Genomic DNA, 26652 nt, shown 5'->3' on the forward strand with positions numbered 1-26652 from the left:
TCTGCGCAGCGTTTGCAACATGCCCTTCCACCAATTAACACGAAGACGAATCAAGGGAGGCCAGCTTTGCCTTTTTTCTTTCGGGTCAAGGAAGTCACTGAGATATAATTTCGTGTCCTACTTTGAGAATTTGGGATCAGTGTTATCCTGATTTAGGCCGTGTTTTGATGGATTATCCTGGGAAAGGAGAGTTGCCACAGTGCGCGGCCAATTTAATTCCTCCGGAAAACGACGCCGTGGTTTCGTATGTCTCCCGCGAAGTCCACGCCGGGGAGAGGAAACCTGAGCACGAGGCTGGTCCCAGGTGCTGGGTTTCTAGGGGCCAGGGCCTCACCTGACAGGTAGACACTAGCACGTTCAAGTGATAGATCAGACTGTGAACTTCTCTCGGGCGGGGATCGAGGGGCATCAGACAGGAAGAAAAGATTCTAGGTAGAATCAAGCTTCACACTTCTCAACCGTATCCAAGAGTCACACGTGTTCTCTTCAGTTCCTTGCCCTGAGGACCGGCCTTCAGGGACTTGAGTCCAGGCCTAAAGCCCTCTCAAGTGTCCCCTGACTTCGCCATCTGAGACCCGGCCAAGACTGGTTGAGGTGGCCTGTCCTACTGCAGGGAGCTCAAACGCGCTTACTTTTGCTTAATTAACAGTGACGAGACTGGTGGTCTTTCAGGGGATTCAGCAGTCATCGTTACATGGTGGTTCTGATCTCTTCAGTTTATGCTCCACTTGTCTGCTGAGCAGCCGCTTGATCTCTGGATATAGTTGGGCGCGTATGTAGTTTCTGAGCGAGTGCTGACCCCAGCAGCGCGGCGGGCGTGGTGCCTTGGGGATGGCCGTCGTTTGCTCCCCGCTGTCTGAAGCTGTACGGAGCATCCCCAGTGCCTGGCTCCCGCTGTCGTGGCCGCTGGGGCCAGCCAGGCTCTGTCCCTTTCCAGGGCAGGGACCCTACTTGCTGAGCGTCCCACACCACCTGCTTAGCTTTGATCCTGGAAAAAACCAGGAAGCCGCTAGAGCTGGGTATTCTGCTCAGGTGACCAGGATGGAGCAGAGTTAACGAGGCACAGATGCCCAGTCGAGGAACACACCGAGCGGCTGGGCGTGCGGACCCTCAGGTTTACACCTGGCTTCGGTGTGTCTGGGGCTGAATCCTGCTGTCAGCTGTCAGCCTGTCTTCACAGCAACGCTGAGTTTTCCATCGAGCAGGATGTTAGATTAGCTAAGTCATCTCCACCTGGCTTTTGACAGCAGAAGAGGTTGGGAGAGGGAAGAAAACCTGCCTCCTACTTCTCCCAAAGCTGAGGAGCTGGCGAGTGTGTCGCTCTTTATAAATCCATAGACTTCTCTTTACATTTTCATGCAACACAGACAAATGGGATTTTAGATCTGAAGTTCCAGAGAGACTGCTTAGCAGGGTCGTTCTCAGCTTAGGTCATGCCCCTGGTGTCTAGGGAGAACGGCTGTCAGGTTTAGCAAATAAAACTACAGGAAGTACAGTGAAACTTGAATTTCAGATAAACAACAAATAATTCTTTAGTGTAAGTATATCCCAAGTATTGCATGGGACATACACTAAAATATGACTTGTTGTTTATCTGAAATTCAAGTTTAAGTGCGTGTCCTGTATTTTATCTCGCAGCCTTCCTAGGGGTTCATGAAATGGGCCTGGATTACTATTTGCGTGTAGTTCTGGGGTCTTTTGGGCACGCTATGACAGGCCTACGCTTCCCAGAATGATCTATCAGTTTGCTTAGGTGACACGGGGAGAGACTCTGGCAGTGAGGAACTACAGCAAAAGGTATTTTCGTGTAGAAGCGGCAGTCTACTGTGGGAAAGAAAAAGGCAAGTATGACTCTGGGTCTTTGGAGTTCAGGCTTCAGGGAGGGGAAGTGCCTCGCAGAGATCTGATGTGTAGTGGTTGAAAATAATATTCAGCTGTCACAACTCGGTTTAAAACTGTGTCTTTCTATCATTCTTGCCAGGCTCACACCCTGTGAAAGTCAGGCAGGGAGTATATTCTATGACACCAGGCTGATTGCGGCCAGATGTTAATCTCGCTGTTTACTCTATTTTATTGCTGTTATATTATCTTTTTACTGCAGAACAGTGACATGTAATGAAGCTCCTAATACACAGTAGTCAAAATCGGCAGATTACAAGATCTGGGAAGCCTATGTTCATCCTGAAAGTTTTTTTCAATACCTTCCCCCCTTTTCTGAAATCCACTCATTTATCTTATAGCTAAGAGCCCTGCATTTACACTCTGAAAAAACATCCCCGACTCCTGGGGAAAATACGTTGATGTAGTTATTGTTTTCGTTATCGGACATCACGTTCCCATTAGGACGGGAAAGAGCCCTCCCCGCCGAAGGGGAGCTTCCCGGAGCGCCAGCTTGCTGCGGAAACACGTCAAGTCCCACAGCGCCCCCGGCTGGCCGGCAGAGGGAGTGCGCACCTGTGGGAAGCAGCCGGGAGGAGGTCGGCCGCCCGCCCCCGGCAGATTCCTTTGCTGGTCCAAGCACAGGCGATGGGGGATCGAACATAAGTGGGTGGTTGGAATCTGGCCATTTTGAGGAAGAATAGCAAAGACGACATAAAGACGTGTCCATGACTCTAGACGGTAAATAAGAACGAAACTCTGAATCGTCTGAAAGTGAGTATTTCAGTATGACGTCGTTGCACAGCCTCTGAGGCTTTCCCCTCTCCTTTGCGTTGGGAGAGATGCTCGCAGACAAAGAAAGTTAAAATCGGGCGCAGTTCTCAAGAGAGGGAGAGGCAGCCTGTAAGCGCAGGCAGGGTTTCAGTTTGCTCGGGGGCTGCAGGCGCCTGGGTGTCAGGTGCTGTGGCTGCAGCCCCCGGAGGGCGGCAGGCGTCCACTTGCTCTGCGCTGAGAGCCCCTGCGATGTCAGCAGGCCTTCGTCCGTCCGGCCAGCGCCGTGGCCCACCTCCCCTCTCCTTTCGGACGTCTCAGTGTCAGGGGTGGGCAGCGGGTCAGGACCACCTGGTCCAGCCTCTGGTCTCACACTGTAAGCCCCAGGTGACTGGTCTAAAGTCACAGTATCATCTCTGTCCGGATATTTTATTTCCACCGGCTGCGGTGTTGCAAATGACCTCGTAGCTTATTCTGTTTTTAAACTTCTCGGTTTTGGTGGCAAAATTGATCTTCAAAGAGAGGTTACACAGAGGATGGATTGTCGTAGAAGAACTTGGGAGGTGGTTACCCAGGTGCCTGGCCAAACCTGCTCAGATACTGGCTGTTATTGCTTTTAGAGTCTGTTTGGTTCACGGAAGTGTATGAAGTCACACCCCCAAACAGATGAAGGGTTAGTCTTGGTCTGCTGGTGAGTTATTCTTCCGCGGCCCCGGTATGTGAAGTCGAGGGTAAAGCCTTACACTCAAGGCGGGTCTAGAGCAAGGGTGCTGTTCTTTACGGGCGCAGGTAGACCAAGTTAACCTCATGGCCAAATTAAAATGCTTAACAAAATGGAGCGATCTTTTAGTAAAACTAAACAAGGCAGATAAACTCGTAACATCTCAGATACTTTAGTTTTCTTTCATAGGCCAAAGAACTCTGAGTGTGTTTAATTCTTCTGAGTCTGAGGTTTATAAAATTGAAGAACCTGAAAACAAAAATCCAAAAACCAAAAAAACCAGACTCGGGTTGACTGTCCTAAAAGGTAATGGTCCTTAAAGCATCTTCATAGTTTGGGCCAGGCTGCCAGACTTTTTAAATAAATTGTGGTAAATAGAGCGATAGAAACGAATTATGTGTGGAGGGTATTCTCTCAGAAATCTAGTCTGGAAATCTCATTAGGAATTAGTTGCAAACCATCCTCCTTCACCCATGTTGTTGGGTTTATTTGGTCACTACTGTCCCTGTGAAAGGCAGCTGTTGGCCATTTCGCCTCTGGTTTTCTGTGACCAATTTCCATAAAGTTCGTTTAGCAGTTCAAACTTTATTAAGACTCTTGACAAAAACAGCTGCTAGAAGTGCAAAGGAATGTAATAAAAAACACAGGGTCAGAAACAACCAGAGTCTATAAAAGCAACATCCACAGTGCCCACGCCCCCCCAGGGGGGTGCAAACTGATCACAGTATCCGCCTGGACCGTGGGACCCCCGAGTGGGCAGACAGTGGGACCCCAGGCTCAGCCAAGGCTCTGAGGCTCGAGGCTGCCTGCCATCAGCCAGCTGACAACCTAGTTAGGGTCCGGGCAGGGTGCCAACAAAAGAGCAGGACCAGAGCAGGCTTGGTAGTCCTAAAGCGTGAGGAAGCACTGGTGCAGATTCATTTTATGCTGGTTTTATTATGCAGTAAAAAAATCTCCAACACATACTCATTTACTAAAAAGAAAACAATAAATGTTCAGTTGATTGTAATTTCCATATTCGCACAAAGGGGCACAAATTAGAATCGGCCGAAGGCTCTGAGATGCGCTTGGAAATCTTGGGGAAAATGTGGGTTTGAATAGAAATATGCAGTAGGGATCAGTGTGACAACCCACCACAGTTACGCTTCGTGGCTTTGGGGGATCTGTGATATGTACTCCATGTGCTATTAAAATGACATCTAGATATTTCAGGGAAAAATGGGAACACAAAAACTGATGTTGCTTTCCACAGAGAAAACAGAAAATTAGAAAATATAGTTTATCTTTGTGGGTTTTGCCTGAAATCACAAAGGAGGCAATTTGCAGAGGCTGGAGTGATAATGGAAGGAAGGGAAGCAGGAGCTCTCTCCCTCGGCCCCCTGCCCCTGGCCTCCAACACACACCCCGAGGCAGGGGGGGGCCCTCTGCACAGCCAGGGCGTGGGGTGGCCCAATCCTGTAGCCGCTCGCTCCCTCGCTCATTCAGCAAACACGGGAGAGCTTGTGGGCGCCGGCCAGTGTCCCAGCTGTGAGGACGCAGAGCTGAGCAGGAGCCCGGCCTCCGGCAGGTCCCTGCTCAGAGGAAGGCAGACTGCCTCGGACCTGAGGGGCTGAAGGTCAAAGACAAGGCAGCAGTGGACTGAGAGCTGGACACGAAGCGGGCCAGGCAGCGAGGAGGAGGTGGCGGAGGCCCAGGCTGGAGGCTGCCGACCCCTCCTGGCAGCGGGTGTGTGGCCGGAGCCTGGGCTGCATGGCTGAATGCGGCCCCTCCCTGCCTGGCCCGGGGAGGTGGCCGGGGGCTTCTGCTTTTCCCCCTCAGCCTGGCTGCCTGAGGATGACCAGGGCCTCGCCGCCCTTCTCCAGAGTCACCACTTGCTGGAAGTGTCATCTGTCCCCCCCGCTGCTGAATCTTGTTTAAGGACAAGTGAATACCTTAGTTGTGCAAGTTCCCCCGGAGGGTCACAAGCTGGGCTTGTGCTGGTCTGTGTCCTCACAGAGGATGGGTGGGCGCTGCTCAAGCCTTTCCCTTGAAGGCTGGACGCGGAGAAGACACCAGCCATGCCCATTGCAGGCTCTGTCGCTCCAGCAGGATGGGGCACAGGTCGGCTGAGGCCGATGCAGACGGTGGGCGGCGTCCCTGGGGCAGAGGTCACGGCACTTAGCGCCGGGCTTGGGCGGGTCTGTCCCCTCCAGCGGCCACATCTTCGGTGGGCATCAGCCCGGTTGGGAGTTGCAAATCTTTTTTTGGGGTGTGTGCGTGTGTGTGTGTGGGTGTGCGTGTGCGTGTGTGTGTTACCTATTTCCAGGCAGGCTTTGTTTTATTGTACTTTTGGGCTTCACAGATAACGGAGTTTTTTACGAATTGAAGGTTTATGGCAACCTTGCATTGAGTAAGTCTGTTGGCGCCATTTTCCCAGCAGCACTGGCTCACTTCATGTCTCTGTCCCATTTTGGTAATTCTTGCAATATTTCAGACTTTTTCATCATGACTATATTTGTGAGTGTCTGTGATCGTTGATGTTACAACTACAACGTGCTAAAGGCTCAGATGTTGGGTAGCATTTTTTAGCAATACAGTATTTTTTAACTAAGGTAATGTACACTGTTTTTAGACATAATGCTGTTGCACACTTAATAATCCACAGTATAGCGTAAACACAACATATGCACTGGGAAACCAAAAAATTCGTGTGACTTGCTTTACTGCAACTGTCTGGCATCAAATCCGCAGTATCTCTAAGGTCTGCCTGTATTTTTTGCAGTTTTACTGAGATAGAATTCACATGACATACAATTCACCCATTTACAGTGTGCACCGGTTTTCGGTATGTTACATTATTAACTTTAAAAAATCCTGGTAAAGTCTGTACAACATAATTTTTTGTCATTTTAATAATTTTTAAGTGTGTGATTCAATAGCATTAATTACATTCACAGTGTTGTGCAGCCATCACCACGTCTATTGCCAAAACTTTATCCTCACCCCAAACAGAAACTGCCTAAAACCAGAAACTTCTGCTGAAGTTATTAAGCATTTACTTGACATTCCCCTTTCCCCCGACCTCTGTAACCTCTGACCTTTCTGTATGTATGAATTTGCCTGTTTTAGATATGTCACGTAAGTTGAATCATACATGATTCGTCCTTTTGTGTCTGGCTTATTTCACTTACCATACTGCCTTCAAGCTTCATCCATGTTGTGGCCTGTGTCAGAATTTCCTCTCTTTTTGTGACTGAATAATATGACACTGTATGGAGAGACCACACTGTGTTCATCCTTCACCTCTCGAGGGACAATTATTTGGGTTGCTTCCATCTTTTGCCTATTGTGAATAACGCTGATGTGAACATGGGTGTATGAGGATTTGTTCCAGTCCCTGCTTTCAATTCTTTTGGGTGGAACTGCTGGGTCATACGGTGATTTATGGTTTTGGGGGAAACACCAAACTGTTTTCCAAAACTATTTTCTATTCCCACCAGCAATGTAAGAGGGTTCTAATTTCTCCACATCCTTGATACTTATTTTCCATTAAAAATATTGTTACAGCCAGCCTAGTGGGTGTGAAATGGTTTCTACCGTGGTTTTGATTGCATTTCTCTAGCGTCTAATGATGTCAAGCATCTTCTCATGTGCTTGTTGGCCATTTGTAAATATTCTTTCGAGAAATGTCTATTCAAGCCTTTGCCCGTTTTTAAGTTGAATTATTTGTCTTTTGGTTGTTAAGTTGTTGTTAAGTTGTATATAACCATCACTCAGCTTCAACAATTATCAAAGCATGGCCAATCTTGTTTCAACTTTACCCCACCCACTCTCTTTATATGTTCTGGATATTAAACCCTTATCAGATACACGATTTCCCAATGTTTTCTCCCATTCTGTAGGTTGTCTTCACTTTCTTGGTTATATCCTTTGATGATTTACAGCTCTTTCAAAGATGGTAAAAGGGGTTTTATTCCTCCTTCTCACCCGTGTCTCTGTGCTGCCCCTTTGCTCCAGGACGGCAGGTGGTCCAGTGAGGGTGGGAGAGGAAGGGGCAGACGGAGACCTTCTCGGTCTGGTTTTCTCAAACAGGGGCTTTCTTTCCTGAGGGCGTCACCCTGTAGGAGAGAAAATTCCTCATGGTGAATTAATCATTTCCCACTTTCAAAGTAAGTATCCCAGTCATCTCCTCACTCCTGAGCAAAGTCCTAGCGCTGCTTGGCTGTGTCTGTGTCCAGCGCCCCACGTGTCCGGCTGCCGCCTCCCCCTGGGCCGTCGCGGCTCGCCAAGCCTTTGTGTCTCCTGTCCTCGGGATGTGTGAGAGTGTTTCCAATTAAGTCAGGGTGTGGGAACCTAGTCCTGTGATAAAATGACAGGAACCTCAAAGCTGGGGTCATTGCAAAAGAGGCCGTTCACGTTTTCCATCTGAGTCCAAACTGGACTTGGCCTTCTGCAGAGATTGGTCAAGTTCCATGAACAGGGTCGGGCCACCCCAGCTCCCAGGCCCCTTCTCAGCCTGCTCTGTGCCCACACCTGCCGCCAGCCCCCTCCACTGGCCGCGCCCAGCTCGATAGGTCCAGAGGGCGGCAAAGAGAGATCCCTTCCCCCAGGACTGTGCCAGGGAAACTCAGCCAAAGCTTTGTGCTTTTATTTTTTAACTTTCATTTTGAAAAATTCTAAGCATCTGGCAAAGGAAGCCTCCAGGAACTCACCACCCAGCGTCAACAATTTTCAAAGCGTGGCCGATCTTGTTTCAGTTTTACCCCGCCCACTCTCCCTTGCCCAGTACCATTTTGAAGCAAATCCCAAGCCTCATATAATTTCATTCATGAAGCTTTCAGATCATATCGCTAAAAGACATGAACTCGTAGGTATAAAGATATAAATCCATGATCACACATCAGCAGTATTAACAGTGGTTCCATATCATCTGACAGCCTCTTCACTCACATTTCTAAATGTCTCATCAACGTCTTTTTAATTATTCTAAGATCGGTTTGTTTCCATCATGGATCCCAAGAAGGTTCATGCATTGCATGTGGTCAGTATGTTTCTTTTAATCTGTAGACCCCTCACCCCATCTCCTTTTTCACCCCATAGACGTATGTGTTGGAGAAACTGGGCTGTTTGTCCTGTGGAGTTTCCCATAACCTCAGTCTTAACTGCGTCACAATGGTTAACCTATTTCTCTGCTCAATTGGTGGTTGAATCAGCCAGTGCTGATGGTGTTAAGTACAAAGTCTATATAAACCCTGAGGTGTAGCTACACGGGGTTTTCAATAAACCAAGTCTGGTTCCGGAGAGGGCGGCCGGGAGCAGGTTGCTGAGAGGTGGTCCTCACTGTAGCCGAGGCCCCTGGCGCTGGTCCCAGGAAACGTGTGGGGCGGTCCTGGGGAAGGAGGTTGGGATGGGGGGCGGGATTCAGGAGGACATTCACTTTGTAGTATTTGAAATTTTTATGAGGATATATTTATACATTATTTGTGAAATACAAAAATGAGCTTTAAAATAACGAAGGGGAGAAAATGAAGAGAGTGAATCGGTTTGGCACGCGTGCTCAACACGTGGGTTGGCGGCAGAGGTGTGAGATGCGTGAGAAGAGCCGGGGATTCCGACAGGGGACAGGACTCCCGCCGGCTCCCCATCAGCCCCCGCTTCTCCCTCCAGCTAGAGACACGCGGGAGGGGCCCCGTCCTCGGGCACGAAGCCCCTCTCGCCAGACCTGTGGGCACACGGCTCCCTGAACGTCGTGGTAACCCTCTGCCCCACCTGCTGTGCTTTCCGGGGTCCCGGCCCCGTAGCTCACAGGCGAGCAGATGCAGGGGTGACACGGCACACGGCACTTCTGGGGGCCGAGGGACCACCGGCTCTGTTGGGAGGCGCAGCTTGACCTTTAGTGACACGACTTTTTAAAAAATAACCTTGAAATGGCCAAACTTCCCTGCCAGCTCCCTGGAGGGAGAGAACAGAGCAGGACGCCAGCAGCCTGGCCCGAAGGCGGGGACCCCGGGCGGCGGAGGTGCGTTCACCTGTATTCCCTTCTCCCGGGGGAACCAGTTCATACAGGTATCCCCGTTCTCCAGGGAGAAGAGAGTGGGTGCAGGGAAGCTTTTCCCTCCAGAGGACTGTGGTGGAGACTCCATCCCAGGAAGTTTCGTCGGGAAGACCTGCGGAGCCAGGGACAAACATGTCCCTCTAAGGGCGCTTTCATACTTCATTCAGCTGACTAGCGATCCCTCCCCTGCCCGGGGACTCAAAGGAGAAACCAAGTCTTCAGGTGCCTGCCCCGGCCACCACCCCACACCGCCTACCGTGTGGCTCCTTAGGGCCGGCGCCGCGCCCGGCCTCACGGGGTCGGGCACCAGCCGCAGGCGCAGCAGAGGCCTCGGGGGACGGGGACCCGCGTGGCAGCGGCGGGTGCAGCTCGAGTGATGCCGGCAGAGCGAGCGGGGAGAAGCCCCGACAGGTGTCCCGCTCCGGGTTAGACGCTGCACTTCTCAGGTGAGTCCGTCAGGCGGGAGGCCGGTGGGCGCGTCCTCGTGGGCACAGGGGCCGCGCAGTCCGCCGTTGTGAGGACGCAGCGCCGTGGCGCCCTCTGCCAGCAGCCGCCCAGGGCGTGGGCATCAGGGCCGCGCTGCCTGAGAACTGCCGAGGCGCCAGGCCACCTTCCAGGGCACCAGGTGCTCAAGCTTTAAGTGAGGCTCCGGTCGCACGGCTGTACTTGAGGAGCGTCGCAAGCCTTTCTTTGAATCAAGCGTGCGTGGTGCTCAGCCAGAAGTTAAAAGTGGGAAGTCCTGTGATGTTTAACATTTTTTCAAAGTATTAAAATGACACTTCATAATTTTGCAAATACAATTGAAAACAAAACCAAAACGTACCCGTGTATGTCTGTTGATCCCACCTACCTGTGTCCTTGAGCTCTGAAGCCATCACAGGCTGGGAGGTGGGTTAGCTCGAAGCTCACCCCTCTCTTCAGTGGGTGTTTCCTTCCCACCTCAAGGCCTTTGTAAGACCTGGGTGTCCATCGAGCCCCAACTCTCATCTTCTCAGTTCAGGGGACACGTTTATTTCCTAATCAGCTGGCTTTTCAGGCCCTTGGGTTTTAGTTCTCTGTCCAGCCCCGGCCTCTTTTGTGTCTTCCTGGGGCCCTCGAGTCCCATCTTCAGACCCTGGGGAGCTTCTAGGTCCTGAGGTCGTTGTCACCCTTACTCTGCCTTCAGCTGCACCCTTTCCTTGTCTCATTGGCTGCTGTGCTCAGTTAATTTATTCATGTAAATGAAGGAATCAGAAAAGAAAACATAGCAACTAAATCAGGGCAGAGCCCAGAAATGAAGGAGGACTTTATGGTTTTAACGTTTTGATTGTTCAAAGAACGTTATTTTCCCCATGGCTAGGAATGAAGGTTGTTGATGTATATAGATGGGCAGGGCTCTACTGGGATATGGGTATTTATTTTAATTTTATGATTGTAACTTCTTAAGTTAAGTCATCTCAAGGCACAAGTACAGAGGAATAACAATTAGTTAATTGAAATATGTGACTGGTATAAAATTACCAGTTTAAAAATCAGTAAAACATTTGAAGATCTTTCTTATTCATACAAATCAGGACTTTGTCTTGGCCAAGGACCCAGTTGCAAAAGTAGAGGGTAATTCAACCTCATGTAATTCCCCAGTTCAAGCTGTGATGGTGGACGTCCACTGCACTCATTTTATTTTGACATGGAGTGGTTAACCCAAGCTCAAGTGTTTGATAACCGCAGTGTACGTAGCAGGCCTGGAAACACGAGGCTCGTTCATTGTCTCAGGATCCACTTTTACAGCAATAAAAGCCAGAGAAGGGGGGAGAGTAGAAGAAAGAGAAGCAGAAGGGGAAGGAGGAGAAGAAAAGGAAAAATTCTTGGCATACATTGTTCATGGGCAGGCGATTTTTATTAAAACGGGGCTTGGATCAACTCTGGAAAGCTTGATAAATCCCTGATAAGAACATCCCAGATGTTCTCATGAACTTTCTTGGGGGGTTTGTCATTTCAAGTTCCTGCGATTTGCCCTGCGGCCAAAGATTGGGACGTTCCCAGCATCTGCCAGTGATTCTTCAAAGAAGCCCCCTCCTCACCTCTGGATGTTGAGTGCCAGCTGGAGAGGCCGCAAACTGGATCAGCCTGATCGAAACTGTAGTCGAGCCTGGAAGCAATGTTCCTGCTCACTTTTCCAGGAAGTGTTACGAGAAAGAAGGCATTCTTGGGACCCTTCCACTGCCTAACAGGGATGGGTCTGTGTGTGGGCAGAGTGTGGGCTGCCTTCTGTGACCCCGTGCATTTTCAAGTCTGCTTCTTGAAGGCCTGAGCAATGGAGAGATCCGCCCAGAACCATTTATCCACAGTTGGCTGCTTGACATCCCAGGCTTCTGGGATTTAGAGATGAATACAGCAGCGTCTGTGTCCTTGGGGAGCTTACAGGACGCAGAGGGAGATGTACGTAAGCTGACGGAGACCAGGGCATTCTCTCCCTAAGGCTCCGAGATCTCAGGTTTAAGTTCCCATCGTTAGGCTTGATAGTTCTGACACCTAGGATTTTGTTCTCCTGTCTTATATGTGAGTTCACTGAAGAAAGATTTGTCATTAGCTATTTGTCCTCATCTGATTGCTCTCAATTTTGTAAAATATACAGTTGGGAAAAAGAAAACACCTCAGATGATATAGCTGGATATCAGTCATCTGAGCTATGTTAGACCTTATTCAGGAACAGGTTCAAAGTATACCAAACAAATTCTCTTGTCCTACCCAAAGAGCATCAAATTTCATCATTGAATTTAGAGGGATTTTACTTCAAATGAAGGTATATCCTGGTTTAATAAAAAAAAGAGATCAACCTTTAATTAACGTTAACTACAAAAAGATGGATTTGCACTAGAATCCGTTGGTCCATCCCCCTGTTCTTAACGCCTTATTGCTGTTACATTCATTTAATGCAGGAATAGACCTGGAAGAGAGCTTGGTCCCAGGATGGCGTATCATTTTTATTTTGAAAGCCAGTGCTGGTTGGTTGGTAGTGGTTGCCTGGAGCCCGGAGTTGAGGAGAACTCTGAATTCACGTGGGAGCTCAGTGCCATGACTAATGAGCGATGGGCAAGGGTGGCGATGCCTCTTATTTGCTGACTTCCTTTCGCTGAGGATAAGGAATCAGACGCCCAGAATCCACTGACTTACAGAAAAGTCCCAGCGTGAGCTAGTTGCAGAGCTCGGAGCAGGAGCTGATTTTTCACCTGCGAACCGGAGCAAGCAGCGGAGAGACACACACACGTGGCCCTGGCTGTGCAACGGCGATCGTGCTCTTGCAGAGGGGTGTCTGGCTCGCATTGAATTTCCTGTCCCCTGGAGGCCCTTTCGTGGAGGTGGATGGGGGAGGGAGAGCAGGACATGACCCAAGCTGTAGAGAATGGGGTGTGTGCAGTGGCAAATGGGAGGGAAGGTATTTCTTGCACGAGTGGCCGGTGGTTAGTCACACTTGGTTCCAACCCCGGTTCCAAACCTGGCTTATCTTTAACACCCAATCTACCTCAAGACAAACAATATAAAGCAGAGAAAAACATTTTGGGGTCATTTGGAAATACTTGCGTCACAGCTCGAACGGCCAAGGCGGCAGCAGAGCGTTGGGGTGAGGACGGGGAAGTGGCGCCCGCCTCCTCGGCTCAGGCCTCCAGCCCCCTACCCCTCGTGCAAAAAGTACTCTTGTTAGACGGTCCTTGCCAGGATTTAAAAACTGTTGTTTTGTTCCCGAAGTTCTTTATCCTGAGATATCTCCAAACCAGGCTTGCCCCCAAAATATCAAGAAACATTCCGAATTTCAACATATGCACTGAGCTGAAGAGAATAGCATATTTGGAAAGAAGAAAGAATTCCACTGGGGGATTTCTATGCTAAGTAGCAAAATTTGAGGTCTAGAATAATAAAAAGCCAAAAAATTTTGTTGGATTCTAACGGAACAAAAGACCAACTATGAGAAAAGCAATGCAAACGCCAGCAAGCACTCACTGAGTCTGAATCCCAGGGTATAACTGCCTGATCAGAATGGAATCCTTGAATTCCCTTCTGAAGTTTTAAGAGGAAACGGTTCCGGGTACTTTAGTTAAGTGAGATCCAGTTGTGGGGTGTGCAGGTGTCGACAGCCATCTGGGCCCTGATGGACGTGTGCCCCGACTCTCGGCTCTGTTCTCCGTGCCTTGGTTGTTTACATCTCAGTTGCCTTTGTCCACCACTCTTGAGGCCCTGATCAGATTCTCTCCCTTGTACGAAGCTTGGCCTCGTGATCTCACTCGCTGAAGGTCTCTTTCCACTGTTTGAACAGCCCTCACATCTGCCCTGCACCTACTTTAATGCCACCGGTCACTTGTGTCGCTCAGTTATTTTGGCTTCTCTGCGGAGCAACGAGCAGGTGTGTCTGAAAGTGCTCCTGGAGCCCGGCTCTGTGGCCTAAACCCTCTGGTACCGGGGGGCCCTATTTTGTGAGCAGGAGGAGCTGCCCCCAGTTCGCTTGCCTTGGGACTGGGGCTTGATCCCTCCCTTTACAGGGAGGCTGCCGCTTCGCACAGGCCCGCCCAGCGCCCAGGTTCAGGGTGGCTGGTATTCTGTGACAGTGTTTAATCCTGTGAAGAGCCGACACCACAAACCCAGACCGTCTGGCGCCGGGCGGCCTGTTCGTGCCCCATCGACAGGGACGCCCTGCCACGATGGCTCCACGCGAAGGGAGACCCAGGTGGTGGATGGGTCCCTGCGCAGGTCGCGCTGAGCCCGGGGCTGGGTCCCCTCTCTGCGGGACGTCGGGAAGGTTGGGGGGACTGCGCCTTCTCTTCTCTTGTTGAGCCCTGACCAAATAATGTTTTCTAACAAAGCCTGTTCCTTTGCTCACACTGTGTGACTTCTGGGGTTTTTCCTGAACCCAGTGCGTGACCCGTGGACACTCAGATGGGACCTTGCTGAGCAGGAAGGGAGCCGCCTGGCACGGAATCCGACTGCTCAGCTGCGTGGAGCGTTGTAGCTCCTCTACTTCGGGAGGAACCTGAGGAAAGGAGACGCAGGGAGACCTCAGGAGGCGGCAGGGTTGCGGCGGAGATGGCAGCGAAGCGTGGAGGATGAAGGGCGAGGAGTGCAACCGGGACGGCTTCCGCCAAAGCGCCACAAAGGGAGCCCGGGACCGAGTCCCGTGCTGACCCCACGTGCACTCGGGCAGAGACCCTCCAGGTCTCCAAACCTTGTCATCCGTGGAGACACGGGGTCCTTCCCGCCTACGATGCTACGACTAAAGCTTCTCAGGCCCTTCCCGTCCACCTGCCATGTGGATCCCCTTTCCTTTTGTCTTCCATGAACAGACCCGACTTTAATTCTGCCTGCACCCTGGAGACTCTTGGTTTCTCCTTCTCCGTCTCTCTCCTCCCAGCCTGTCTGCCCTCCTGGATGGCCGTGGGCGCCTCTGTGCTGGGCCAGACCTGCTCTGGGACGGACACCACGTCCATCCACCCTGGGCCAGCGCAAGCAGGTGCTGAATTTAGTTGAGGAGAAAACAAGGGCAGGTGTTGGAAAGGATGGAGTGCTGTGGGAAGGAAATACTAGATTTCGTGGGTCTGGGGGGCGCTCCATGTGAGCCCTTGGAGAACGATGAGTCTCGCCCAGTGCAGGTGCCCACAGGCTCCAGCTCCAGGGGTGTGAAGGATGACGCTGGGCCAGCTGCTGGCTCTGGGAGCATCGCTGGGCTTCCTCCTTCCCTCTGAGCGGAGGGATACAGAGCCAGCCTCTCTCTGGGAGACCCAGGGCTCCCCTGATGGGCAGCGTTGGCCGGAGGACTCCCTGGGGCGCGGCAGGAAAGCCCTGATCGCACAGCCGTCAGGATGCTGCCGCCCACCTGGGCTCCTCCCGGCCGCTCAGGCTCAGACGTGCCTCACCGTCTGATGCGCTCCAGCCGCACAGCTCTCCCCGTTCTTACAGGTGTTTCCCCTGTAAGAGCCTTGCACGCTGCATCCTGTCTCAGCACCTGCTTCCCTGAAACCAGGACTAACAGTCAGCCTCGCTCTTTGGGTCAGTGCCAGCAGACACAGGGAAGAAACTCACATGCCTGCCCCCAAAGTTTGGAAATTTGAACTCCGATGAGTTTACAATATCTGTTGTTTCCGACTCCTGGCCAGTAATTTAAACAATCGGCCAGTGTCTACAGAGCTGTAAGATGAATCAGGTCTGCAAGACGATGAAAAGCTTCTTAGCCGTGTGTGCAAGGAGACGTGGTAGAAAGTGATGAGCATGGCCTGACATCAGGGAAGAAAAGAGTTGGTACAGAGTGGTTCTGCTGATCACCCATAGCTTTGATTTGAAAGCCTGCCGCAAAATTTCCTCTCCAATGGCTCAAGCAGTTCCACTCTATGAAAGCACTGCAGGCGTAGCTCGGAGGATGTTTGGGTTAGCAGGTGAAGACTGTGGGAACTCTGTCTGGGTACTGATGCTCGGCATTCACTAGGCGCCCTGGGAACTGTTGTTGGTGGAAGTAATGATTCTGAGATACACGGTGAAGATGCGATGTGTTCAGGAGGGGATTGGGCCGTTCCAAGGGCACTCGCCAGTTGTTTGGGGCATATGGAATGGCTCACAGGACTGGGAACAGGGCGCCGACCTGGCTGCCTTGTGGGTGTGGTTTTCACAGCATCTGTATAAAGCGTTTATTATTATCCCCATTTTGCAGGTGGGGAAACTGAGGTTTAGGGTAGTTAACTTATGCAGCTGGTCAGTGGAGTCTGGCCCATGGCTGTTTTGAGCTTGTGGGGTCTCTGCTGTTTTCAGAGACTAGACTAATTCAGCAACTGCGTGATCGCCCTGCTCTGGGACGGACGGTCTTATTTCCAAAAGGTAGGCACATTTGCCCTGTTCTCTGGGCTGGAAAATACAGTCCCTCAGCAATCAGACTGTCAGCCCTTGTGGTCTGAACTATACCCAAGGACCCAGAGGACTCCTGATAGTCCTAAAAATGGGACAGTCTGTTCTAATTTTTAAAAAACCTTTTGGCCGGGCGGCACACGGGATCTTAGTTCCCTGACCAGGGATCGAACCGGCGCCCCCTGCAGTGGATGCGTGAAGTCTTGACTGGCTGGATCGCCAGGGAGGTCCTGGGACAGTCTATTCTGTTGGGAGACGAATGTCAATGCCTCTTTGAGCTGATCCTTCTATCCACACCTTAGGAAACCTGTTATAAAAGTGTCTTAAAAATGTATTTTCTCTTCATACAAAAGAGATGTGTTCATTGTAGAAACAGATCATACACAAATAAACAAAATGAAGAGAATTTAAAAGCATCATGATTTCATCATCCAAAGATACCTTGCGCACACCCTTCGGTCCTCTGATGAGTTTGCTGCCGGTTCCGAAAACCTTTCAGCGGAAACCTCGGCATTGACTTTTCTCTCCACAGCACGTGGGTGTTGGACATGGGGAATTTGTGATTTTAAGATATTCAGAGCAGATATTGGTTAATCTCTGTTTTTTCTACTTGTCAGAACTTATGGTGATAAATTCTTCATATCTTTAATTGCGATACTCTGTATTTAAATATAGTTATTAAGTCTTTATGAGTTTATTATATACGCTGCTCTGTAATATCTTTTTCTTTACTTAAAATCATGTCGTGAATGTTTTTCTATGTAAATACATAAATAACCCATGACCTGATTTTAAGTGGCAGAATGGCACCCCGTGTTGCGTGTGTATGGGTCTTTTATCAATAGGTAGCCAGTCATCTGTTGCTGGATATTGAGTTGTTACCTGACCCCACCCCCTTTGCAATCACAAACAATACTCCTGGGAAAATCATTTTATTAAATCTTTAGTGTTTTTCCCTAGGATATAGTCCTCAAAGTAGAATTTCCAGGTCAAAAGGTATGTACCTTTCTAAGGCTTTAAAATACTTTTGCCAAATAACTTTAGCGAAGAGCTATTCTTACCACCAATCCCACAATAGTCTATGAGGGTGCCCATTTTCCTACAACACGCTCTTGCCAATATGTATATTTTAAATTGCCAATTTGATGGAAAATATTTTATTTTTAAGAATCTGGAATGCCACTGTTCCTTGTTAACTTTTTCCCCCATGGCTGCTTTTCTAAAAAATGAACCTGTTCTTCTAAGAAGGAATTCCTGTGTCTTTGATGTCTCTGGCTGGAAATGCCTATTTTAAAATATAGGTTTTGTTATTATTCAAGTATGGTGAGGCCAGCAAGATACAACTGCCACTGAGAAAATAGTTTGTTAGTCTCAGTTCCCAAGAGGGGGCCCATCGTGCCGCTCAGGACCACACAGGGAAGCACCAGCGCTGGTCAGGAGGCCAGGGAGATATGCGCAGAGCCTTTGTTATTGTTTCTGGTGGAGGAATAGGTGAGGCGGGTAAGTGGGCTCAGGATTGGCCAGGTTGGAACATCGCAGTGGGGCACAGGGCTGTCCTGGTTGACTGGTACCCGGCCCTGGGGTGACGAGGGCAGGGGGACAGTGCCCAGAGGGTGAGAGCCTCATAAAGAGAGCGGTAGTGGTGTGGGCTCTGGGTGGTTGGTTTGCATATAAACCTTGCAGGTGCGTCCTTTACCATCTCTAGGAGCTGGCTGGTCCTGGGAGGGGCAGCACCTCCAGGGTCATCAAGGCCCCAAGACGTCGACATGTCAGATACAGACGTTAAAGGGCGTGGTTCATCCCCCTGCCGCTGGTTCATGGATGGTGTGTGTTGAGAGAGCCCGTGGTGTTAAGACACTCTGGAGTCGGGTGGGGCGGCTGAGGCTGTGACCCCTCCTTACCGTCCAGGGAGGGAGGCCAGCGGCCGCCACCACTCAGGCCCAGGCGGCACAGTGAATGCCAGCTCGTTGTGGGTGCCCCCTGTGCACCACTGCACCCCTGGGTGGGACCAAGGGCAAGCCCCTCCCCCCGCAAGGACCATTAGCGACAGGAAGGTGGAGCCTCAGAGCCCTCTCCCAAAACGTGGACGATGTCAACTCCCGGCCCCGTCAGAACGCTCAACGTCTCTTAAAAGAGGAGGGCGGAGTCTCGTCAGTTACAGTCGCCTTTTCTCACTACGCCGTACGCTATTTTTGAGAGATTTGTTATACATCCTGTCTAGCCACGGCTGTTTGCCAAGGAGTGTCCATTCACCCTCTGCTATTTGCGGGCACACTCGCCCTGAGCTGGGTTTCCTCAATCCAGCCCCCGCTCCGCGGTTCCCTCTCGCCTCCACCCGCTCCCGCTGAAAAACGCAGTGAATTGATGGAGAATTGGGCCACAGAAGCCTGTTATTGGAAGTGATGGGATACAGAAGGATTTATGGGCTGGATTTTTTTTTCTTCTCGAAGAATTACAAGCTAACCCCAAATTATAGCAAGAATTCTTAAAGTTCAATAATTAAAAGCAAAAGGCAGTCCCCTTGGGAAAAAAACAGTGTGGTCTGGAAGATATCTTTCAAATTGAAGCAGACTGTGTAACTCCCAAATATTATGGATACAAATTAGCTATATTTGATCACTGGATCTTATTTACTCTAATTGTCTTCATTTCTGTGGTTTCCTGATACATTTTGGTGGTGAGAGCAGGCTTCAGATTACAAGAGAGAGAGAGAAAGAGACATGGAGAGAGCGAGAGAGCGAGAGAGAGAGAGAGAGGGAAAGGGATTGAGAGAGAAGCCTCTGTCAGGAGATAATGTGTTTTTCCTCAAAGACATAGAAGTCTTATAAATTCAGACCAAAGGTATGTCAAAAAACCAACAAATTTTGTACGTAAAATGTTTTGCTTGTCTCTTGGAATGATTGATGTGAACCTGAGAAGAATTTGAAATTCAAGCAGCCAAGTAACCAGGAATTAGGACCTTATCTAAAATTTAGGCAAAAACTCCAGACCACTGCAGTTGAGAAATCGGGTTAGAAATCTCCTGAGAAGTGGCTTTCCCACAAGATTTCTGATGCTTCCCAGCTCTGAATGGATGAGAAAAATGGCAAGAATGCACCATTGCTTTTAGCATCTTTGTCACTCTCTCTGGTTTGGAGTAAAAGTAGAGAACCAGAGGATGCAAACAAACGAGGAAACCAGTGTCCGTTGAGGGACCCATCCGAGTCTCAGGGCCAGGCGGCCTGGGCTGCGGGGAAGGTTGAGGGCCAGTTCTCTTCTCCAAGTTTTCCTGTTCCCAGAACTTCTGTCTCCAGTGGACGTGGTACTTGTTATTACAGGGGATGGCCTGGCAAGCTCTCTCCCCTGAGACCTGGATTCAAACTCTGGCTTGGTTCGGAGGGGAAAAGGCTGTGGTCTCGACCCAGACTCTCGTGGGCATCTGTCCACGTGACCCCGATACACACGCAGCCTGCTGTCGTGTTGGCGGCCGTCCCAGGAGGGTCGCAGAGCAGGAGTGGGGGGAGATGCCGTCAGGAGCCTTGCCTTCATCGCGTTTGCCGTCAGCTGGAAGCCGTCCTGCGGCGTGGTGAGCACTTTGTGTCGGCTCCCTGACCGCACGTGCCACGCCTTGACCACACGGACCACGCGTGGGCGGGAGTGCGGCCAGGGCTGCGGGAGCTGCAGTGCAGCGCCTCGTGCACCCACTGGCAGGAGACAGGGCCGCCCGGGAGCCCGCGGTGTGGCGGTGAGCGTGCGTAACCGTGCGCGCGCGCTGGGCCAGGGTTGGGGCGCGGGGGCGTGGGCTCCACGACCGGGCCCAGCTGCTCGCGTGCCTCTGACAAGCCGAGGCCTTGCCTCTGTCTTTCTGTGACAGCAGATCTGCTCCCAAATGATCTGTTCCTGGGGAGATACGTTTCATGTCCTTGTCTTTAAACAAACGATCCAGTAAACACAGCCCTTCGTGTCCCCTGCCCAAGTGCCCAGACCCGACTCCTGTTCTGGCCGCGCTGGACCAGCCCCCAGATGAGGCAGCTGGTTCCGAGGGGGCGGCAGGGCGGGAGCTGCCCTGGGCGGGTGAGGACAGAGCCCCGTTTACTTGTTATTTCCCTACAATGTGAAGCTCATTCTTCTCTTTCTCCAGAACAGAACTCCAGTATTATGGATTCAAGGAAGCGTTGTCAATCATTTGGGTTTTTTTCTCTCCATATGGATCCACGGGCTCTCACAGGTTTTCCTGACTGGCTTTTGGGACAACCCTGTTGATTCCGATGAGATGGCATTGCTGTTGACTCCAGGAGGGAAGGGGTGAGGGCGAGTTGGGCTGGAGAAAGGAAGTGAGGGTTGTTAGAACTGGGTACAGAAATGTCCACTCGAGCGTTTGGTTCTCCCATGGCTATTTGGGGGCAGAGGATTCTGTAAAGATCATGAGGCTTGCCAAAGCTTTCCACCTGTTTCCGCGACGAATTTGTTTAAAAATCATATCATACATAATTTAATAATGTTTTGCTTTAAGATGCAATATTTTAAAATAAATGACTCCGTAGTTATCACTGTGCCTTTTATTCTTCTAATTTTAATTTATATTTGCTAGAAACCTTTGCTGAACTTTCTCCATGGATCATAGTTTATTATTACCTACTTGGTGTATGAAAATAATCTTTGTTAAAAATAAATTATATTTGAGTTTATTTTATAGCCCAGTATCCCGTAGCAAAAATCAATATCTACATCTATCATCTATCTATCTATCTATCTATCATCATCGTCTATCTATATCTCTCTATATATTATCTATCGTCTATCTATATCTATCTATCTGTTATCTATCTATCATCGATCTATCCGTCTATCATCATCATCATCTATCTGCCTATCTATCTACCTACCTATTTATCTCTCTCTCTCTTTACAACACTTGATTAGTTCCATTATTTTAGGCCAATGACATTTATTTAGTTCTTGCTTGTCTCCAACTTGCAGTAACATAACCTTTCATAAAACATATGTTTAAAAGTTTACAGTTTACAGCCTGTGGATTTAAAGCCTCACAAAACCAATAATTTATTTAAGTTCATTAGTTTTAATTCTAGATGTGTTTCTGGTATAAGTAGGTTATTAAATCAATAGCCATAAATGGATCTGTTCATTCATTTTCAATGAAACCCACAGACCCAGCACACGTGCGTGCAGGTAGCATGTACCTTTCTGCATCACCACTTCGAAGTGAGTGTCGGTTTGAAATAGACTAGAGTTGTATCAAGATTACATTTCACATCTATGAATCTGACTCTGTGAGTTCAGCAAAAATAAACAGATATTAAACACTGGTCGGCCACACCCATTTGTGAACATATTAGACCTTGGAGGGCACCGAGGTGTCTGGTTCTGAGTGCTTGGTGCCTTCAGTTGTGTAAGACCACTTGCGCCTCTCACAGTGTAAGCGTCCCGTCAGCTGATCCCGATCCTCGGGCTTGAAGAGAAGCAGCCTCTGCACTTACAGGAGCATTTCGTGGTGTTCAAACAAAAAAACAGCCAACATTTCCAACAACGTGGGCCTTTCTGAGGTTGTTCAAGGCGATCCCCCTGTTTCTCTTCTGCACTGATTTCAGCAGCTGACAGCAGGGAAGATGCAGCTCCACCACAAACAGATGGCACACGGAGGGTATTTTCAGCACAGTGTGAGGCTCCTGGTCAGTTTCCTTCTCACATCTACTTCTGTGATGTTTCTGAGACCCTTTTCTGAACTTCCACCTGCACCGAGCCCGTCTCCCGCCGAGGAATCCCAAGGTGAAGACGTTAGTGTGTGAAAAACTCAAAACAAAATCCACAGGGCTGATGAGTCTTCGTGTGGTCAGGGCAGCTCTGTTACACGTGTGGCTCGCGTGGAAACCCCTGCCTCAGCCTCTGCCTTTAAAGAATTTTGAAGGGGCAGCCGCGTTCTCCTCGAGCATTAGACCTCACCTGACCACCGTTTTTTGGTTTCTGCCTTTAAAAGAACTGTTTTATGAAAATATGCCCTGCACTGAATTGAGCTTGGCCGTGAATTTCAAATAGAGCTAACTGCCTTCGAAATTTATTTAGTTATGCACTAAATGTTAAAAATAGATCATTCAGAATTAGAGAGTGAATTTGGGCATTTCTGACCACACATGATAATGCATTTCTTTGGGGCTGAATGGTCTGAGTTGTCTTTTTATGGAATAAAAATGTACATGATGGTATGAGACGCTCCAATTTTCTCTGTTTTGGTTATTATTCGGGTCACCTGAAACCGAAAGTCCCTTTGCCTCATGTCACACTTGTGTCCCCAGGCCTTGCCAGTTCCGTTGCACAAGGTCACGCTGGGGGGGGCGGTGCTGTGCTGGGTCCTCAGGTGAGCTGGGCCTCCCCCTCCCCAGCCCTCCGGGCGTTTCCAGCTGTGCCCTGGCCCGGCCTGTGCCTGCACAGCACCACGGGGCGGGGACACTGGTCCACGGGCAGGACGGCCTCCCTCCACTTCCCCCACTGGCGGCCTTGCCGTCACCTGGGAGGCCGTGGTTTACAGGGGAAATGCGGGACAGACATAAACCGTGCATCACCAGTTAGAGCCAAAAGCTGTACAGAGCTTCTGATACACGTGTCTGTGACGCCTCACAGAGGCCCTGCTCTCCTGGAAGCCGGCAGCCCTGGGCGTCTAGGCCACTGGCGGGCATCGAGTAACCCCTAAAGTGGAGGGAACCCCGTTTCTTCCAAGTTCTGAGCAGGTCCATTCCCACCCCCCATCTTGCCCCAGCTCAAGGCCGGTTACATGCACGTGCGTCCCTGCCTGCGTCCTGCAGCCTCGGCAGCAGGAGCCCCTAAGGGAGGAGAAGGGACACTCCACCGCAAGGTCGTGGGGAAAAACCACGTCGGGGTGAACTGGGCCGAAAAGCGTTCCCCCAATTCATGTCCATTTGGAACCCGTGGACGTGACCTCATTTGGAAACAGGGTCTTTGCGGATGTGATGCAGTTAAGATGAGGTCATGCTGAGCAGGGCGGGCCCTAAATCCAATATGACTGGTGTCCTTAGAAAAAGGGGAAATTGGACACAGACATGCTCGGGCAGAAGGCCACACGGAGGTGGGCAGAGATTAGAGTGACGCGTCTACAAGCTGAGGGACGCGAGGGTCGCCAGCAACCACGGGGGCCAGGAATAGATCCCCCCGCAGAGCCTTGAGGAGGAACCACGTCTGCCGACACCTGGACTTCAGACTTCTAGCCTACAGAACTGGGCGAGAGTAAATCCGTGTTGTTTAAGCCACTTGCTTTGAGGAAACTTGTCATGGCAGCCCTAGGGAACGAATGTAGCGAGCTAGTTAGAACCATGAATATGTCGTTAATAGCTCTACACTATAGAATGAGAAAACAGAGGTAAAACACCAAGTTAGAGGGGTTATCAGTGGCATTTAATGCATCTTAGCTCGGTACAGATGGGAATGTTGCAGGTATTTCCCACGTGTCGCTCCTCGTTGGGTGAGACTGTCAGGGTCTCCCTCCCCACCCATCTCAGTGAGACGCCTGGGCCTTTACTCTCCTTTGTGTCAGATGATGCACAGTAAGAGGCATTTTCTCCTGGGTCACGTGATACGGGAACCCTCCCCCCCACCAGCCAGCACGTGAGCTCTGCACGTGGGCGGCAGAGCAGGACGCCATAAGGTCTGGGTGACCCCCGTCTCGTGTCCTCGATGGAGCTCACGTTCCCTGGGTGGGGTCTTGGGCACAGCCTTGGTGCATGCTGGTTTCCCTCTTTCGTCCCAGACCTCATTTTCTGTCTGCCCCAAACAGTGCTAATTAGGAGGGGACGTGCGTTGGAAGCCCCCAGTCTCTGAACACAAAGGCAGGCAACGTGTCCAGCAGGTGCCGTGTGTGTCGTGTTCACAGCGGCGCGATTTCTAACAGGCCCCGAAGCGGAAACAACCCAGATGTCCTCCCAGAATAAGAAGGGATGCACACATCGTGATGTGTTCACGAACTGGGCAACCGTCCAGCAGTGAGGATGAACCTAGGCAACCGCACAGGTGGGTCTCGCAAACACAGGGCAAAGCAGAAACAAAGGCACATAGAGTTCCTGCCGTGCGGGTCTATCTGCATGAAGTTCAAAAACAGGAAAAACGGAACGACAGCGCTAAAAGGAAGCGTAACAGCTACCATCAGAGGCGTGACAGGAGCAGGGAGTCCCAAGGGTGCCGGTGACGTCTGCCTCTGGATCTGGGGGCTGTGGTTATAGGTGTGGCCCCTTGGTGAAAATCCACCGGGCAGCTCACCCGTGAGGGGTCGTATTCAACGATATTCGTATGGGACTCGCGAGCCAGCCCCCTCTCCCTGTCCTCCAGTCGGGACCCGCGGTCATCAGAGGGTGGGCCACCAGGAACGGTGAGGCCGACCACCAGAGCCCCGACCGAGCTTCCTGGGGGGGCCGCTCAGGTGTGCAGACCCTGACGGCTGCCCGGAGACAGGGCTGCTCCGGTCGGTCCTTTCTGTACCACAAACAGCTCCGGACAACCTCCTACGCAGGGCGGCTCCATTCTTGCGTGACCACAGCTTCCCTTCAGAAGTCAGGGCCTCTGCCGGAAACACGTGGCGGCTTCAAGTTACACTATTTTAAGGAGGACTTAACGAGGAGACTGTTTACAAAGTTGAAATCAGGGTACGTGGAAAGGACACGCAGTATCCGGTGCAGGGCTGTCACCCTGCCCTCAGTGTCAAGGGCCAGGCGGCTAGAGGGTGGAGCGTCCTGCGGGGACCGCCACCTCAAGGAGGGCTGTGCCCTCGGTTCCGGGGGCAGCCGGTCCGCAACGACGCTCAGGAGATGCTGCAGGAGAAAACGCTCGCTCTCCACTGAGGTCGGTACCGGTCAGTCCCCCAGCGCGGAGCAGCGTGGCGAAGGCCGCAGGCAGGGTCTGGGGGCCACACAGAGGAGCCTGGGCGGGCAGGGGCCGGGGCTGCCCATCGCCCGAGAGCCGGCTCTGGAAGCCAGCGGCCCGGCGGGAGAACAAAGTGGGCTTGCCGTTGCCTAATTCATTAGCTGTAAACGCCGTCTTGGAAATGCTTTGATGACTGACATGGCCAGGAACGGAGGCTTACAGTAAGTTAGGAGATGGAATGAGTTCCTCTGTAGATCATCCTGGAGGAAAAACACAGCGATGAGGGGGTGTTTTGTTTCGTTTTCCCGAAACTTCTCGTCTTGAAGTCTGTCCTGCACAAATGTGACACGGCCTGAGACCTGCGAGGTGGAAGCCGAGTGATCTGGGGCTGCGGGCGGACATGGGGCGGGACACAGCGCGCAGGCGAGGAGCCTGGGGTCCAGTACCCATCTCCTGCCTGAACCCTGCTCTCTGCCTTCTGTCGGTCACAGCACGGTCCACCCCGAAGCTCCAGCATCACAGCCACGTTGGAGGACTTGTCGCCTATGGGCTTTTCCCTCATCTCACGTGGAAGAGGCGGGAAGAGCGCGTGGAGGGTCACGGCTTATGTCTGTGTGAACCGTGCATGACCCTGCTGGAGTGTGATGGACACTTAGAGACGTGCCCACGGGAGCGAATACCTCAGAGGATTTCCTCACCGTGGCCACCGCCCGCCGGGGCGTCAGGCTCGCGGACCCTTGGCGGACGAGTCAGGCTGCGTGACGGGTGAGGTGCGGGAGGGCACCTACACGAGGGCGAGCCGGCTGGAAATCAGACCAGCCTTCTTGTTTCTGGTCTCCTTGGAAAGTGATGGATTTTCCGGAGGAGAAGAATTACCAGAGAAAAATGCTTGCTTGGAGTTCTGGAAAGGAAAGAAAAACAAGATAGTTAAGTGGGACGGGATGAATTGAAGATGATACAGGAAGTGCTGGGCTGTATGTTACAGAAACGGTGGCGTATCAGTCATTTGTGTCCAAGGTCCTTTTACTTATCTGGAGGATGTGAGAACCATCCAAGAAAGTCACGAGTGAACGTCGTTAATTCCAAGCCCTGACTTGCTTGAGAGCAGAAATGTTAACATTTGGGATGATTTTAGTGTAAAAAGAAGACGTGTTTATAGAAGCTTAATCAAAAGCTTCAGGCTGACACTGGGCTTAATAAAAATGTCCAGCTCTATTTGTGCTACTTTGTTTATCCCTGGAATTCCGTAGAATGAGTCAGAAGGAAAGTGCTTTCATGTACGTCACCACTCCATCAAATTCACTGTCACCGTGGGCTGCGGACTTGATGGGACCAGCCAGACTTCACAAGTGCTGGATTCTCTGGGTCCATTAGTAACTTTGAGGGGTGTTGTAACCACAGTGGAGCTATGGGGTTGAGGCCTGTAATAACCAGCCCTCGCGTCTTGGGGCCTGCCCCACTTTCGGGTTGTGTTTGCCATATAGGATTACATAATTGGCCAGCAACTGCATAATGGGTCGTAGGT

At 50.8% G+C, this 26652-nt stretch overlaps 1 long non-coding RNA gene across 1 annotated transcript in view; it reads left to right on the forward strand.

Moving 5' to 3' along the window:
- The first annotated feature begins 2449 nt into the window (after positions 1 to 2449).
- Positions 2450 to 26652, forward strand: part of LOC132375373 (uncharacterized) — a 42373-nt gene continuing 18170 nt past the window's right edge. The window contains exon 1 of the long non-coding RNA XR_009505989.1: positions 2450 to 2652. This is a non-coding gene — a long non-coding RNA (uncharacterized LOC132375373). The remainder of the gene's footprint in view (positions 2653 to 26652) is intronic.

This window comes from Balaenoptera ricei, chromosome 11, assembly GCF_028023285.1.
Source record: "Balaenoptera ricei isolate mBalRic1 chromosome 11, mBalRic1.hap2, whole genome shotgun sequence".
Taxonomy (NCBI): Eukaryota; Metazoa; Chordata; class Mammalia; order Artiodactyla; family Balaenopteridae; genus Balaenoptera; species Balaenoptera ricei.